This window comes from Antechinus flavipes, chromosome 1 (assembly GCF_016432865.1).
Source record: "Antechinus flavipes isolate AdamAnt ecotype Samford, QLD, Australia chromosome 1, AdamAnt_v2, whole genome shotgun sequence".
Taxonomy (NCBI): domain Eukaryota; kingdom Metazoa; phylum Chordata; class Mammalia; order Dasyuromorphia; family Dasyuridae; genus Antechinus; species Antechinus flavipes.
In genome coordinates, this window is record NC_067398.1 from 555,293,835 (window position 1) to 555,312,012 (window position 18,178).

An 18,178-nucleotide genomic window follows, 5' to 3' on the forward strand; every position below is an offset into this window, starting at 1 on the left:
TATAATACTCCATGTAGCAGAGGAGCCCTTATTTTAGGGGAAAGGAGAGGTAGTTATTTGCAAAATATCATTATGAGAAGCCATTTTGAGCAGTATGTATTTTCGACAATTTCTCCAAAAGATGAACAGACACCAGTTTTTTCAAATGTATTTTCCTTGTTATTTATAAATTAAGAAAAGGCTATATTGTTCAAACTAAAAGAAAGATGAACAAAACAACAACAACAACAACAACAAACCAAAGATAAACCCCTGTCTTTTTTTATTATAGCTTTTTATTTACAAGTTATATGCATGGATAATTTTTACAGCATTGATAATTGCCAAACCTTTTGTTCCAATTTTTCCCCTCCTTCCCCCCAGCCTTCCCCCAGATGGAAAGTTGACCAATATATGTTAAATATGATAAAGTATAAATTAAATACAATATTAGTATACATGTCCAAATAGTTATTTTGCTGTTAAAAAAGAATCAGACTTTGAAATAGTGTACCATACCTGTCTTTTCCACATCTGCTGCAATATTGACTATTCTTATATTTTGTCATCTTTGCAGTTTGCAAAGAAACCAAAAATGCAGGTGGACAAAAGTAGAGGGAATGGAAATTCTGTGAAGTGGTTCATAGTCATCTCCCAAAGTTCTTTTGCTGGCAGTACCTAGTTCAATTCATTACTGTTTTATTAGAGCTGATTTGGTTTATCTCACTGTTGAACAGAATTGATCATCATATAGTATTGTTGTTGAAGTGTATAATGATCTCCTGGTCCTGCTCATTTCACTCAGCATTAGTTCATGTAAGTCTCTCCAGACCTTTCTGAAATCATCCTGTTGGTCATTTCTTACAGAACAATAATATTCCATAACATTCATATACCACAATTTATTCAGCCATTCTCCAATTGATGGGCATCCATTCATTTTCCAGTTTCTGGGCCACTACAAAAAGGGCTGCTACAAACATACTTGCACATGTTCTCTTTCCCTTCTTTAAAATTTCTTTGAGATATAAGCCCAGTAGAAACACTGCTGGATCAAAGGGTATGCACAGTTTGATAACTTTTTGAGCAAAGTTCCAAATTGCTCTCCAGAATGGCTGGATGTATTCACAAATTCCACCAACAATGTATCAGTGTCCCTGTTTTCTCACATCCTCTCCAACATTCCACATTATCTTTTCCTGTCATTCTAGCCAATCTGATAGTTGTGTAGTGGTATCTCAGAGTTGTCTTAATTTATATTTCTCTGATTAATAATGACTTGGAGCATCTTTTCATATGGCTAGAAATAGTCTCAATTTCTTCAACTGAGAGTTATCTGTTCATATCCTTTGACTAGGATAAACCCCTGTCTTAAAGGAGATTACATCTACTAGAACAAACAATATGAACAATTGACCAGAGATCTGATGAGTATTATCAATATACAATGCAGCATATAGAAGATATAAAATAGGAATATGTATGGTGATGAGGATGATCCTTCTAATTGATAATTTCCCCACATAATAAATAACATAAATAAAAATAAGAGCAAAACTAGAGCATTTTAATAAATAATATATAAACTCAAATAAGCATTTCATATTGGCTTTAATTTCTTTATATTAATCAATAGTGACATAACTTTTGTAGTTCAAATTGGAACCAAAATCTTGTCTTCATTAGGTAAATTATTCGTAATTTTATGCTATCTTTTCACTTTATTCTATTTATCAATAAGTGACATATGGATGAATTTATTTCTACAAGGTATGACATCCCTAATTTTTCACCTAATCATTACTATGAAGTCTTTACTACTTCCTCAATTTCTGACTTGAAAAGCCTAATCAGGATTTATAGATTCTCAAAGGAGGTATAATAACCTTTGCTCAAAAAATTATACTCATAACACATGAATATGTGTTATGGGTAATAGGCTAACAATTGATTTTGAAATAATCTAAAATTTTCTTTCACCTAAAGCCATTTTGATTCTTTCAAATCTTGAAGCAACTGATTTATTAGCATTCACAGATTATTAACTGGAACTCAGCAATCATATCTATCACTTCTTCAAATTTTCTAGGATGTAGTTTTTTCAGGATATGGTGATTTCGACTCACAAAAGTAGATAGTAGTTTTCTTATTATCTCTCTTCTTGTTTTAGGTTATAGATTCCTATAGGGTATTTTTGTTTTGTCCTTTCCTTTCTACTGTATATTCTTTTTGGCAGAGAAAGAAAAAGCAAAATGATAATTGAGCAATTCTGTGTTTTTTCTTAGCTTCTTTCATTATGCCATTGACCAAAGGAGATTTCTCATATCATATTTTTGTACCTTATTTCCCTATATAGGAAAACAGCAGAAGCAATAGCAATGTTGTAGTTCTGCTTTAAAAAAACAAAACAAAACAAAACAAAAAAAAAACAAAAAAACAAAACATACATTAAAATTAAGGACACATTTATTTATTCCTTTACAACTTGGAAAAAGTATTTTTTTCCCTTTCTTTCATCCCATCCTGCCTGTGAGGTAAATAATTAGAACATTAACACTTTTTGTTAATGAGAATGAGAATATTGAGTCTAGAGTGACTTGTCCAATAAGAAATAAGCAGGACAATATTAAACCTGGAAACAACCCAGATTCTTGACTTTAAATAATCAGATAGAATGTTTCCCCAGTGTTCAACATGGTTTCTCTGGCAGACTTTAAGTTATGATAAGTTACCACAAATCCCAATCTAGTATAAAACCCTATCCTTGAGAAAAGTTTACATAGAGGACTTTGGGAAATGAATTTTGGCTTCTGGAAAATCATGTCTTAGGCAGCAGTACAGGGAACAAAGGTTCAGAGCTGTCTCTGCACAACTACAAGTAGGTAAAGGCTTATATTTTTCTCTATTAATAGGAAGATATAACTATCAAAGAAGACATTCCTATATAGGGAATATTTTTACTCCAAGTGACAGGGCTGTGAAACTGTGTTCCTTTTAATCTGTAAAATTAATCACTCTGAAATTGTGTCCCCTTTTGATCTGCAAAAGAAGAGAGATTTGGGTCTCTCAGACTCCAGAAAGTCTATGATAGAGAGCATATCCTCCTGGGTGGGCTTTTCTAAGGCAAATCACCCCATTGACCTTTTGAGGATGCAGACCCCTTTCAGGAAATCCATATTCCAGAAGCCTTCAAAGTTATTTCTATTCAATTGGAGAATTAGGCCTGGGGACTTTGGCTTTCTTTTCAATATTAAGCCTGAGCCTCAAGATTGCCTATTAAAGGGCAATTTTAAACTCACTTCTTTGCAGAATGTCTAAAGTAGTATGCTTTGCTTCTTTGGCATAGTTGCCAGGACCCTACCCGTTATGAAGACATTCTCTTCTCAGTGCCAGCCTCCATTTCCCTAATAGAACTTTGCCACTAGGAAGTCAGTCTCCTAGCAAAGTGACTTCTCATCCAACAATAAACTTTCATTTTTGCCACTTAATTTTTTTGGGTTTATGAATTCTTTCATGAAGGACCTGCGTCCCATCAAGAGGGGATTCCTATAACTCTCTGACTGCCACTAGAACCCCATCACAAGGAGATGGAATAATCCATCAAGTGATCCTCCTTACTCTCTGTCCTTACCAATTATCATATATTAACCAAGTACTATGTTTCCTCTTGGTTAATGCCACAGAAGAAAACCCTACAATTCTTATATTCTGCAGTAAAATGCTTGAGATTAGTTGCAAAGGTGGCTGTTACTTTTGATGGCAGAATCTACTAGGTAAATGATGGGAATTTTGAAAGATACATTTAAAGAAATCACAAAGAAAGTGAGGATTTACATATGCAAATAGCTTTTGATACCTGGGAGGTTGTCAGAGGTTTTCAAACTTTTTGATCTCAGGTCCTACATTCTTAAGAAGCATTTGCCTCCCATCCATATCCCAAAGAGTTTTTGTTTAAATGGATAATACATACCAATATTTATCATATTAAAACTTTTTAATATTATTATGAAAATAGTTTTGATATCATATATCCTAGAAAATATTGGAAAGAATTCCTGTGTCCTTGGATACACTTTGAGAAAACTTTTATGCCTATTGAATACATATTAATTGAGCAATAGCTAGACATTAATCCTTAAAAAAGGATTTATTATTGCCTTTTGTTTTTAAATGATAGTCATTTCTGGATATATCTGTCCCCATTCTGCCCCCTCCAGCCGTAACATTTCCTTGTAACAAAGTTAAAAAAAAAAGCAATTGGAAAAACAACAACAACAACAACAACAACAACAAACAGAAGTAATATGTCTGACAGTGGGTGCTATATTTTTTCTTTTTTAAAAAAAATAATTAATTAATTTTAATTAAAGCTTTTTATTTACAAAAATATGCATGGGTAACTTTTCAAAACTGATCCTTACAACCTTTTGTTCCAAATTTTCCCCTCCTTTCCCTGACCTCCTCCCCTAGGTGACAGGCAGTTCAATGCATGTTAGATTTGTTAAAATATATGTTAAACCCAATATATGTATACATATTTATATAGTTATCTTGCTGCACAAGAAAAAATCAAATCAGGAAGGAGTTATACCACAGTTTTCTTTGATTGTTCTATCTCAGTTTTCCTTAATTGCTCTGCCTCAGTCCCTCTGGTTGCAACCCCACCACTCATGACCATTAGGACTGATATAATTTAGGGCTGGCTACTCTAAGGTCATAAACTATAAATGTTTAATCTCAGATAAGGGGGAGGTCTTCTGTTTCAGACATCCTGAATCCTGGCCTTCCAAATTTATCAGAATATCCAGGGCTCATTCTGCCCTCCCTCCTTCTGCCTTTGTTTTTCCTTATCACTAAAGTCCTATAAAGAATCTCTGGAATCTCACATTTGATACTGGAAATTTTGAGATGTGAGTCTGATCCAGTCAATTAATTAAGCTCTCCAATAAATAAAATATTAAAAACTTTCTAATCTCGATCTTGCCTCAGTTTTTCTAGCATTACAAAGGAAGAAATAAAAATGAGAAAGAAAACAAATTGCAACAATAGAGAGAAAAGCTATGTTGTTGTGCACACTCAGTTCCCATGGTCCTCTCTCTGGGTGTAGATGGCTCTCTTCATCACTGAACAAGTGGAACTGGTTTGAATCATCTCATTATTGAAGAGAACCACTTGCATCAGAATTGAATATTGTATAGTTTTGTTGCTGCCATGTATGATGATGTCCTGGTTCTGCTCATTTCACTTAGCATCAGTTCATGTAGGTCTCTCCAAGCCTCTCCGAAATCATCCTGCTAGTCATTTCTTACAAAACAATAACATTCCATAGCATTCATATATAGCAGTTCTCCAATTTATGGGCATCCACTCAGTTTCCAGTTTCTTGCCATTATGAAAAGGGCTACCACAAATATTTTTGCACATATGAGTCCCTTTCCCTCTTTTAAGATCTCTTTGGGATATAATCCCAATAGAAGCACTGCTGGGTCAAAGGGTATGCAAAGTTTGATAATTTTTTGAACATAGTTCCAAATTGTTCTCCAGAATGGTTGGACCCATTCACAGTTCCACCAACAATGTATCAGTGTCCCAGTTGTCCCACATCCCCTCCAACATTGGTTATTGTCATTTCCTGTCATTTTAGCCAATCTGACAAGTGTGTAGTGATATCTTAGAGTTGTCTTAATTTGCATTTCTCTAATCAATAGTGATATGGAGCACCTTTTCATATGACCACAAATACTTTCAATTTCTTCATCTGAAAATTGTTCCTTTTCTTTGACCATTTATCAATTGGAGAATGAACTATTATAAATCTGTCAATTCTCTCTATATTTTAGAAATGAGGCCTTTATCAGGACTTTGAATGTAAAAATGTTTTCCCAGTTTATTATTTCCCTTCTAATCTTGTCTCCAATAGTTGTATTTGTACAGAAACTTTTTAGCTTAATATAATCAAAATTATCTATTTTGTGATCAGTAATGATCTCTAATTCTTCTTTGGTCACAAATTCCTTCCTCCTCAACAGATATGAGAGGTAAACTATCCTATGTTCTTCTGATTTGTTTATAATATAATTCTTTATGTCTACATCATGAACCCATTTTGACCTTATCTTGGTATATGGTGTAGGTCAATGCCTATATGATGCCATACTAGTTTCCTATTTTCCCAGCAATTTTTGTCAAATGGTGAATCCTTATCTGAAAACCTAAGGTCTTTGGGTTTGTCAAATATTATATTGTTATAGTCATAGACTATTTTGTTCTGTGAGCCTAACCTATTCCAGTGATCAACTACTTTATTTCTTAGCCAGTACCAAATAGTTTTGATGACTGCTGCTTTATAATATGGTTTTAGATCTGATACAGCTAGGTCACCTTCATTTTCTTTCCTTTTCATTAATTCCCTTGAAATTCTTGACCTTTTGTTCTTCCAGATGAATTTTGATGTTATTTTTCCAGGTCATTAAAATAGTTTCTTGGGAGTTTGATTGGCATAGAACTAAATAAATATATTAGATTAGGTAATATTGTCATTTTTATTATATTTGCTTAACCTATCCAAGACCACTTGATGTTTTTCCAGTTGCTTAGATCTGAATTTATTTATGTGGAAAGTGTTTTGTAGTTTTGCTCATATAGTTCATGACCCTCCCTTGGTGGATAAATTCCCAAATATTTTATCATATTGACATATTTTAAATGGAATTTCTCTTCATATCTCTTGCTAGTGATGTATAAAAATGTTGATGATTTATGTGGATTTATTTTGTATCCTGAAAATTTGTTAAAGTTGGGGATTACTTCTAATAATTTTTAGTTGATGCTCTAGGGTTCTCTAAGTATATTATCATATCATCTGCAAAGAGTGATAATTTGTTTTCCACCTTACTTACTCAAATTCGTTTAATCTCTTTGTCTTCTCTTATTGCCAAAGCTAGCATTTCTAATACAATATTGAATAGTAATGATGGTAGTGAGCAACCTTGTTTCACTCCTAATCTTATTGGGAATGGTTCCAGTTTATCCCTATGACATATGATGCTTAATGATAGTTTTAAATAGATGTAACTGATGATTTTAATGAAAAGTCAATTTACTCCTATATTCTCTAGAGTTTTTAATAGGAATGGGTGTTGGATTTTATCCAATGTTTTTCTGCATCAATTGAGATAATTATAGGGTTTTTGTTAATTTGTTTGTTGATATAGTCAATTATGCTAATAGTTTTCCGAATATTGAACCAGCCCTGTATTCCTGGTATAAATCCTAATTGCTCATGATGTTTTATCCTTGGAATGATTTTTTTTTTTTTTGTAATCTCTTTGTTAAATTTTATTTAACATTTTTGTATCAATATTCATTATGGAAATTGGTCTATAATTTTCTTTCTCTGTTTTCATGCTACCTGTTTTAAGTATCAGTACCATGCTGTGTCATAAAAAAAATAAAATTGGTAGGAGTCCTTCATTCCCTATTTTTTTTCAAATAGGTTTTATATAGTATTGGAGTAAATTGTTCTTTAAATGTTTGGTAGAATTCACATGTAAATCCATCTGGTCATGGGGATTTTTTCTTAGGGAGTTGATTAATGGATTGTTCATTTTTTTTTCTAAAATGGGACTATTTAAGTAAGTTATTTTCTCTTCTGTTAATCTGGGCAAGCTATATTTTTTGATAAATACTCCTTCATTTCACTTAGGTTGTCAAACTTATTGCCCTAAAGTTGGGCAAAATAACTCCTAATTATTGCTCAAATTTCCTCTTTATTGGTAGAAAGTTCTCCTTCATTTCTGAGACTATTTTTTCCTCTTTCCTTTTTCCAATCAAATTTACTAAAAGTTTATCTATTTTGTTGGTTTTTTCATAAAACCAACTCAACTTTATTTATTAATTCAATAGGTTTTTTTTTTAACTTTCAATTTTATTGATCTCTCCTTTTATTTTTTTGAATTTCAAGTTTGGTATTTGATTGGGAGATTTTAATTTTTTCTTTTTCTATCTTTTTTTAGTTGCAAGCCCAATTCATTGATCTTCTCTTTCTCTATTTTATGCAAATAATCATCTAAAGTTATAAAATTTCCCCTTTTTGCCACTTTGCCTGCATTCCACAAATTTTGGTATGATCTCTCATTGTTGTCATTCTCTTGGGTGAAATTATTAATTGTGTCTATGATTTGCTATTTCACCCATTCATTCTTTAGGATGAGATTATTTAGTTTCCAATTACTTTTTGGTCTATTTACCCTTAGCTTTTTATTGAATGTAGTTTTTATTGCATTGCTACCTGAAAAGAATGCATTTACTATTTCTGCCTTTCTGCATCTAATTTTGAGGTCCTTATGTCATAATATATGGTCAATTTTTGTATAGGTTCCATGAACTGCTGAGAAGAAAGTGTAATCCTTTCTGTCTCCATTCAGTTTTCTCTAAAGAGCTATCATACCTAAAATTTTAAGTCTCTATTTACCTCTTTAATGTCTTATTTATTTTGTGGTTTGATTTATCTAGTTCTGAGAGTGCAAGGTTGAGATCTCCCACTATTATAGTTTTGCTGTCTTCTTGCAACACTCAACTTCTTCTTTAGGAATTTAGATGCTATGCCACTTGTTACATATATATGTTTAATGCTGATATTGCTCCATTATCTATGGTACACTTTAGCAAGATATAGTTTCCTTCCTTATCTCTTTCAATTAGATCAATTTTTGTTGTTGCTTGATCTGAGATCAGGATGGCTATCCTTACCCATTCTTTTTTTACTTTACCTGAAGCATAATAGATTCTGCTCCGACCTTTTACCTTTATTCTGTATGTATTGCTATGCTTTAAATGTGTTTCTTGTCAACAACATATTGTAGGATTCTCACTTTTAATCTAGTCTGTTATCTGCTTATGCTTTATGGAAGAGTTTACCCCATTCACATTTATGGTTAAAACTACTAATTCTGTAATTCTTGCCTTCTTATTAGCCCCAAATTGTACTTTTCTCTTTTCTTTTCCCCTTTCCCCTCTCCCCAGTATTTTACTTATGAGCACTATTTGCCTCAAGCAGCTCTCTCCCTTTATGATCCTTCCCCCTTTAGAGACCCTCCCCCTTTCTTATACTTTTCCCCTACTATTTCTGTTTTCCTTTCTATTTAGCTTACACCTTCCCCTTTCCCCTTTCCCCTCCTATTTTTCTATAAGGTGAGAGAAGTTTCTCAGTGAAACCAAATATGTCTAATATTCTTTCTTTGAGCCAAATATGATGAGAGTAAGATTCACACAATGTTCATCACAATTCCTTCTTTCCCTCAGTTATAATAGGTTTTCTTTGACTCTTCCTGAGATATAATTTCCTTCCTTTTACCTCCACTTTCCCCCCTTTTCCAGTACATTTACCTTTCTACCTCTAGGTTCTTTTTTATATTATAACAGTAAAATCAGATTATACATGCACTCTCAATGTATACCCATAACAAAATTACAGTTCTCAAGAGTTCTTTCCTTTTTACCTTTTTATGCTTCTCTTAAGTTCTCTATTTGGGGATCTTTTTTTTGTTGTTTAGCTCTGTTCTTTTCATCAGAAATAAATGGAAATTGCCTGTTTCATTTCTCAGTTCAAATAGTAATTTATTTTTGTCTTCATTCCAAATTCCTTTGTCTTTCACAATATCAGATTCCAGGCCTTTCAATCCTTTAAAGTGGAAGCTGCTAGGTCCTGAGTAATCTTTGTTGTGGCTCCTTGGTATTTTTATTGTTTCTTTTTGGCTGCCTGTAATATGTATTCCTTGATCTGATAGTTCTGAAATTTTGCCATGATATTCCTTTTGGAGTTATAATTTGTATTCTCTTCCAGGAGGCATTTGGTGAATTCTTTCAATGGCTATTTTACCTTCTGATTCTGTGACATCCAGGGAGTTCTCTTTGATGATTTCCTGAAAAGTAGTATCTAGGCTCTTTTTATCATAGTTTTCAGGGAGTGTGAAAATCCTTAGATTGTCTCTCCTATACCTATTTTCGAGGTCAGTTGTATTTCCAATTAGGCATTTTACCTTGTTTCCCCCTATTTTTTTGGTTTGTTTTATTTGACTGATTCGTGTTGTCTCACTGACTCATTTATTTACATTTGTTCAGTTCTGAGTTGTAGTGAATTATTTTCTAGCTCTCTTTTAAGATCCTTTTAAATTTCTTTTAGGAGAGCCTTGTGTGGGGATCAATTTATATCACCCTTCAGGGCTTCATCTGGAGACAATCTGCTTTTAGCCTCCTCAGGGCTTGAAATCTGTTCTTTTCTCTTACTGTAAAAACTGTCTATTGTCAGAGTTCTCTTTGCTTTTTTTTTTTTTTTTTTTTTTTTTTTTTTACTCATTTAAAAAAATGTTAAGATCTGCTTTTAGGGAAGGGAGGTTTTCCAAGTTTCCTCTATAAGGGGTGGCTTCATTTATAAGTAGCAGCAGCTGTACTGGATCAGCTGAAGTACTGATTCACTTCCAGTGCTATGTTGGTGTGGCCAGGTCCCATGATATTCTGTTGTTTCAGGAGGTTCACTCTTTACCTTTTGTGTTTATGTTGAATGTTTTATAATTTCTCTGCTGATCTACAGGCTTACAACAGAGTAGTCAAGACTGCTGCTGTAGATTCCCTCCTCGTATTTCTCTGCCAGTCAGAGACTAAACTGCCCTGAGGACTCTGAGCTGTCTGCATTGGTGTCTGTGCTCAGCCTGCTTGCATTTGGCTTGCTTCTCTCCATTCCTGATTAAAAAACACCTTTTCTGGCAATCTTTGAAATTATCTTCTGCTGGTAATTTGTTGCACTCCCAATATTCATTAATTCTGTCAATCCAGAGCTAATTCAGAGGCTAGATTTGCTAATTAGTCTGAGAGTTGTAGCAGAAGGTCAGAAAGAAACGTGTGTCCTCTCCACCATCTTGGTTCTGCCTGGGGGGTGCTACATTTTTCAACAATATTTTCCTAAATGAATAGATGTTTTTGATAAATAGAGAATAAACTAGTAAATTATAGCTAGTATTTATGCACTTTATGGATTTCAAAGTACTTTAAATAAATAAAATAATTTCATACTCATAAGAACCTTGTGTAAGAGGTGCTATTGTTATTCTCATTTAACCAATAACATCTGATACAAAAAAAGCTTACATGATTTTCCTAGGGCCAGTTGGGGTTAGTACTTATAATTAGTAAATATCTGAGTCAAGATTTGAACTCAGTTACATCTTAAGGACTCCAAATGTGGCACTTTATCCATGACACAACCCACTTGCCTATATACCTACTGAAGGTTTATATAGAATGCTAATTTCACTTAAAAGAAAATGAGTGTAACTAAAATGTTTTCCAGGTCATGAGGAATTAAATAAAACGTAAAAGATCACCTGCAATTAATGTTATTTAAAAAAAAATGAACATCTGTTACCATGCCTGACTAAGCACATCTCAATAACATACCAAATTTTAACACTGTATGTTACAACAAAAGGACTATTTAAGATTTTCTCAATGTAATTTCAAATAAGAATAAGTATACATATTTTCTTATTCTTTTGACCATTACAGAGAAGTGTTGTGTGGTTTCAAATTTTTTTACAGGATTTTTTCATGTATATGGATGTATATCATATGAAATATCAGTGAAATTCAGGAAAATGGGTTTCATTTGCCAACTGAATACAGGTTGACTTAATATTCTTCCAATACTCTGGCAGAGCAATAGAGAAACTGTTTCTGAGTTTCATAGTCGCTTCTAGATTCATACTGATTTTGCAATGATCTGTATGTACTCTGTTTTTCTTCATAACCCACAAACCAATTCCCACTATATATATTACACACCCCAGTGGCAGAAGCCATTTATTATTCTTTGATGGTCATACTTTTCATATATAACCAAGAAAGATCACAGATGTAGGGAAGAGCAGTTTGAATATGTTTGAGGATGTTTCACAAGGTGATGACATTTAAAAAAAAAAATCTTCTCTGGTTAGACACAAGAAGAGGGAGATACAAGCTGCTCCAAAGGCTTGAGAGTAAAATGTGCAAATAGAGTTTTATTTTTTTTTAACAAGATATATTAACAACATTTCCATTTCATATGCAAATATTTTTGCAGATGAAATGATAGGTATATGAAATGATCCTACACATTTTTTATCATCCTGCTTTAAAAAAAAAAAGACAAAAACAAAAACAAAACTAGTACAATTCCTTGTTATCCTTTTTTTAAAAGTATTGGCCTTTTGATTTTATTCTGTCCCTTTGGTCCCGGTAAGATTGAATAAATAATTTAATTTTTTTTTAAAATCCCTAAAATACCTCGATCATTTTTGTTTTCTTTTTTAAATTCCAAAATCTTTCTGATTACTTGCCTCTTTGAAAAAAAAATTTTTTTTCTTATTTGAACAATAAGAAAGAATTGAAATGATTATATTGGTAAAATAAAGATGCACACTACTGTATTTATTACTTTTTATATGGTTTCAAGACAAGCATATACAAATATATCTGTGTACCATGTATTATACCATGGTAGTGGTTGTAGTAGGGCAAACAGGAAATAAATATTTTCTGAAAAGAGGCCTCAAAACCAGGAAGATATGGATTCAGTTCCCACCTCTTATATACATACAATCCCTAAATGTTTCTGAACCAGATTAAAAGGTAATTGATAAGCATTTAACAAAATAAATAAAATATAATAAAATACAGATAATATTAAAATTTTAAATAAATCAATATGTGACCTTTTGAGATCCTTATGTATTGTGAGCAACAATTCCCTGATCTAGTCAGTATTTTAAAACAGTAAATTGAAGAGAATATATTAACTTATTCTTGAGAAGCAAGCTTCCTTATTTGGAAAATTCTGATGTCAATGAGAACTTGTTCCTGGTCTGTATTCTTCTGTGTCTAAACCTTTAAAATATTTTTTAGTACAGAAACTTATGATGGCAACATGACACAATAATAGCTGCTAGACTTAAATATTTAAACTGCTTAGTCATTTAGGTCAATGGATAGGAGGAGAGAGATGGATGTTTCCAAAGGTTAAAGAAGCTACTGTCTTTTCTGTTTTGGATCATCCATGATTTTCCATTTTCTTTCAAACAACATCATGCTAAGTCTGCATTTGATTTTCCTCGGCCTTTGAAGAGGGCTAGCAGTGCTGGAATAATTAACTGAAGAGAAGATCACACATAGTATGGAATACTTCACTTCAGCAGTGTAAGAAGTTCTGGGTTTTATTTGACATGATGGTAAATGCTGTTAGCTTTTTGGTGACTGTTGTATAAGAGACTTTAGACCTTTAAATGTATTAACATGTATAAACCAAAGCCTCATGAATGCCTGTTTCCAGTTTAACCATTACTCATTTGTTTAATTGGAAAACATGTGGACAACAGCAATGAATTCTTACTTACAGCAAGATACTGCTATACACCTTTGGGAAAGAATAGTCACAACCCAGATGGAGCCAATGATGGCATACCCTGCACTTAGTTTAGTTCCATCCAATCAGAATTGAGATTGACTCATTGATTTTGACCAGTTTTGATTGATTTGTGTGCATGGTGTTTTTTGTTTGTTTGTTTTTGTTTCTTTTTTCTTTCTTTCTTTCTTTCTTTCTTTTTTTTTTTTTTTTTTTTTTTTTTTTTTTTGCTTATTTCCTTCTAGTGGGAAAATCTAAACTCCTTCAAGACAAGAACTGTTTTCAATTTGTCTTTGTATTTTCTAACGTGGTGCCTGGAATATAGGAAGTATTTAAAAATGCTTCTTCCCTGGCTGGAAGTATGGATGGACATGGGTGCTCATTTATACTGAAGACTTTCAGTTATTGGGATATCTTCCTCTTTGTTCACTGCAGTTATTATAGTTCATGATGTTTGGTGGTTTAAAGGAGTCAGGGGAAGAATAATCCCTTTGACTTATTTGACATCTTTTGATATGTTTGTAAATTATATCTAAATTGTTTTGGTTCCTTTCAATGCAAGAGATCTGGTTTATTTATTGTTAAATCTCTTAATCCTTCTATGCATCAATTATCCCACTAGTAATATATTGGACATAGAGTGTTGCCCTTTTCATTCTTTTAAAGGGACTGTTTATTTGGTGTGATACATTAAGAAATAATTTTATCTACATAAGTAAAGAATATTATAAAAATAATTAAATAATGAAAGAGGATTTTTAAATTTTTATTTAATGATACATTAAACATATCTACAAATTAATTACAATAATTTAACCAATATAATTTTCCAAAAATGTTGACCAAAAAAAAAAAAAGCAATAACTAAGAAACAAACCTGAAAATGAACACTGTATAATTATAATGTCTAAGCCTGATTGCATAGAAGAGTATTCTTACTTTCTCTACAGAAGTGGGGTACTATGAATGTTTAACATTTCATATTATATTCTGTGGATTTATTGGTGGCTTTGGATAAAGTACCTGGCCCTCTGTTTCTTTTAAAAAGTGGCTTATCAGATAGAGTAGAAGAAAGGGAAAATATCCAGAACAAATATAATTATAATGAAAATGGAACAAAATGATAGCTATTGCTTAAAACACTCATAGCACTGTGCCCTCCTATTTCCATAGCTACTGTTTCTTCTGTGTTGTATACAGCAATTTACTGAAGTTGCTTCTTTGTACATTTTTCAGTTCCTCTTCTGTTTCCCAAGTGACACAAACCAGAATATTCTTCAAGCACACCCACTTTCTGAAAACAGTAATATTGACTGAGCTTCAAGTAACACAGTGGCAAACCCAAAGCTTCTGGTGTATTATTTTGCTGCTGGCTTTTATCTGGTTTGTGAGGCTCTACTTGCATTACTGTAGCCAGTGGCTTTTTCTTCAGGTCATCTCAATTCCTGTTACAAAGTGAGTATTTTCTCAAAAAAATCAAATGAGGTTATTTTTACATTATTAGATAAAATGAATATATGTAAAGAACTCCTATCTTCCATTTGAGATAGAGCTCTAAAATATAAGTATGACTTAAGACAAAAATATCTTTATGTAGCAACACACATTTCTTCTTATAGCTCGATCCCCATTTTGTAGTCTTTTCTTTATGAAGAAATATATTATATCTATTTTTTTTTTAAATTTAGTGCTCTGAAGAAAATATGTTCTAATATCTAAGCAGGAATCCAAAAAGGAATTGAGCAACATTTTTACCTTTTATATTTTTACAAGAGTGACTTAGGCATAAGAATTTTACAAGTAATATAAGTCTGATTTATCACCTCTACTAAGAGAAGCAAAGATTGCTTCTTCTGAAAAGTGATTGAATTCAAAGAATTACCTAACCCATGCACAGACAGCTTTCTGGGCCATTATCCCTTTGGAAAAATATGACATTTTAAAGGTTATCTCTCCATAAAAATGATTCTACAGACAGTGTAGATTGACAAAGAGATAGATATCAATACAAGCAAAAATTCATTTTCCCAAATGTAGATGGTATAGATAAAAATAAAGATGTGTTTAGATTTTCAATTAAGGAGGCTACAAAAAACTTTAAGTTTTATATAAACAGAATGCCTTGTGTTGTTGACATATTTTTCTTTATGGGAAATCATAAATCCTTACACAAAAAGTATTGCATATTCTAATTTTAATTATAAAACCTAATAGTATATTAACATATATTTCACATGATTTTGAAAGAAAGATTGGACATCTAGAAGAAAAAAACAAGACTATTTATGAATTGATTTAGTTTGTCATTAGTTACCTGGTCACATACCTGAACCTCTGCAAATAAAAGAACACATAAAATGATTTAAGTTCAAGGATAGTATTAAAAGATAATTGAGGGACAGCTAGGTGGCATGGTGGATAGAGCACCAACCCTGAAATCAGGAGAACCTGAGTTCAAATCTGTCTTCAGACATTTAGCACTTTCTAGCTGTTGCCTCAGGGGGAAAAAAAAAAGATATTGAGTTCCATGTGAACTCAAACAATGAGATTTTGTCACAGAATTGCCAAACATATTGCTGACACATGCATATTTATTTGTGGAAATAGCTTCATTACAATGATTTAGAATGAGACAGTTGCTACCAGAAATTAAAAACATAATATTCTTATGGGAAGCCCAGACTTAATGAACAAGGTAAATTATTTAAAGAAATGGTAGAAACTCAACAAAGCATCATGGTAGCCAAACATATTTAACACCTATCAAATACCTAGCAAGATAATCTAGTGTCTCCAATAACAAAACAGAAGCTTGATTCTTATATAACAAAGAGAGACCTCAAAAATCCATAAGAGACTACACAAATCATATCAGAACTGAATCATTATTATATACAATACTCTTACAGTTGTTCTGACATAATCCATAAAAAAATAAAGAACATATTTTGAAAATAACTATTGCTATAACAAATACTCATAATTCCCTCATTTTAAAAATGTAGACAACTTAAGAAATAAGTATGTGGGATTAGTAAGGTACATATTTGCTATCCTGTGTCTTAGTGAAGTTGTCAAAAAGATTTTTAATCATCTTAAAGAAGTGTTTACACCTAAAAAAACTTTTATTAAATTACAAAAAATCAGTTACTTAATCTACTTTGCAATAGTCTATAGAATATTAAATACAAGAAAACAGTATTATGATAAGAACTTGTTGCATGACTGTTTTTAGCTAAATCCCATGAAAAGAGAATAAAAAGAATTAAATGAACAATAGTGATAATCTTTATTTTTAAGATTTCCACGAAATTTTTGCTTTTTATATATTATCTTATTTGATCCTTTCTCAAAAGGTATAATTCTTGCTCTATCTTTTCTTATAGCATTTCAGGATAAAGATGTTTGGAAATAATATATTAATTTCACAGCCTATCTGTATAACCTAGTGATAGATGGAAAAAAATATGCTATAGTATGTTTCAAATAGTGCATAAATATATAATATTAGTTATGATAAAATATGGAGCTCAGAAATAGAATTTTGGCATATAAATAATACCTAACTGATATGAATAAAAATACTTGAATTATACGAGATCATAATCATGGAACATTTATTGAGTATCTTTTGTATACTGGATACTTTGATGGAAATGTGGTTATACTGAGCTCAAAGAGGTACAACATCATAGATTCATTTCTTTAAGTACTTATGATTTTGATGAGACAGAAAATTATAAAACAGATGGATAGATAGACAGATTGGTATACATACTCAAACACAGGAATATATGTCTCTGTCTACACACACAGAAATTGTTGGATAAGCACTATACAAGATATTCTTTATGTAGTAGGTTTTTCTTGTATGAATGTTTAAGATAATCTATTTTCTGTGATTATGGATATTGTTCAAGAAGTCACAATATTCCTGGACTTAGATGGAACAAGCAACTGAATTATTTCAAATATATATGAAGGAAATGAATTTGGGAATCAGAAGATATTGAGGGAATGAAAAAATCTTACCCATATTAATGTAAAAAAGATATTCACAGGAATATCAACAATTGATGATCTTTCTCATTTATATAAAATTAATTTTTGAAGACTACAGAAAAACAACTTGCAAATGTTCTCCTTATTAAGATACAAATATGTGTCATGCACATTTGTTTCTGCTTTGCAATTGACTATAATTTGTATAATCCAGTTGGGATAGATAAGAAGAAAGAGAACAAGATGATGAAGATAGTTTTCAGTCAAAAAGAATTTACTATGTATCTATTATATGTCAAATGCCATGATAGTATCTGGAAATACAAAGGAAAAAGAAGAAAAGGGAAAAAAAGCAATAGAAGATAGCCAATGAGCACATATGAACAGAGGCTAATACTCTCCAAAATAGAGACACAATTTTTTAGAATCACAATACTTTAATGCTAGAATGAATTTTAGAGACATCTTGATCCAACAACCTCATTTTAAAGCTGAAGAACTTGAAGGTTCAGAGAATTAGAATAATTTATTCAAAGTTATATAAGTAATTATGGGGCAAAACTTAAAACAGTTGTGGAATGTGCAAGTAATTAATTAATACAGACTAATTAATCAATTAATTGATGAGGACTCATAATTCTACTTTCTTACACTTTCAGTCCTGAGTTACATGAAAAGAAATATTGTTTAGGAAGAGAAAATATATGCTAAGATTTGTTTGTGATTTTGTACTCAGTGGGCACTTAATTTTTTTTTGAATAACAA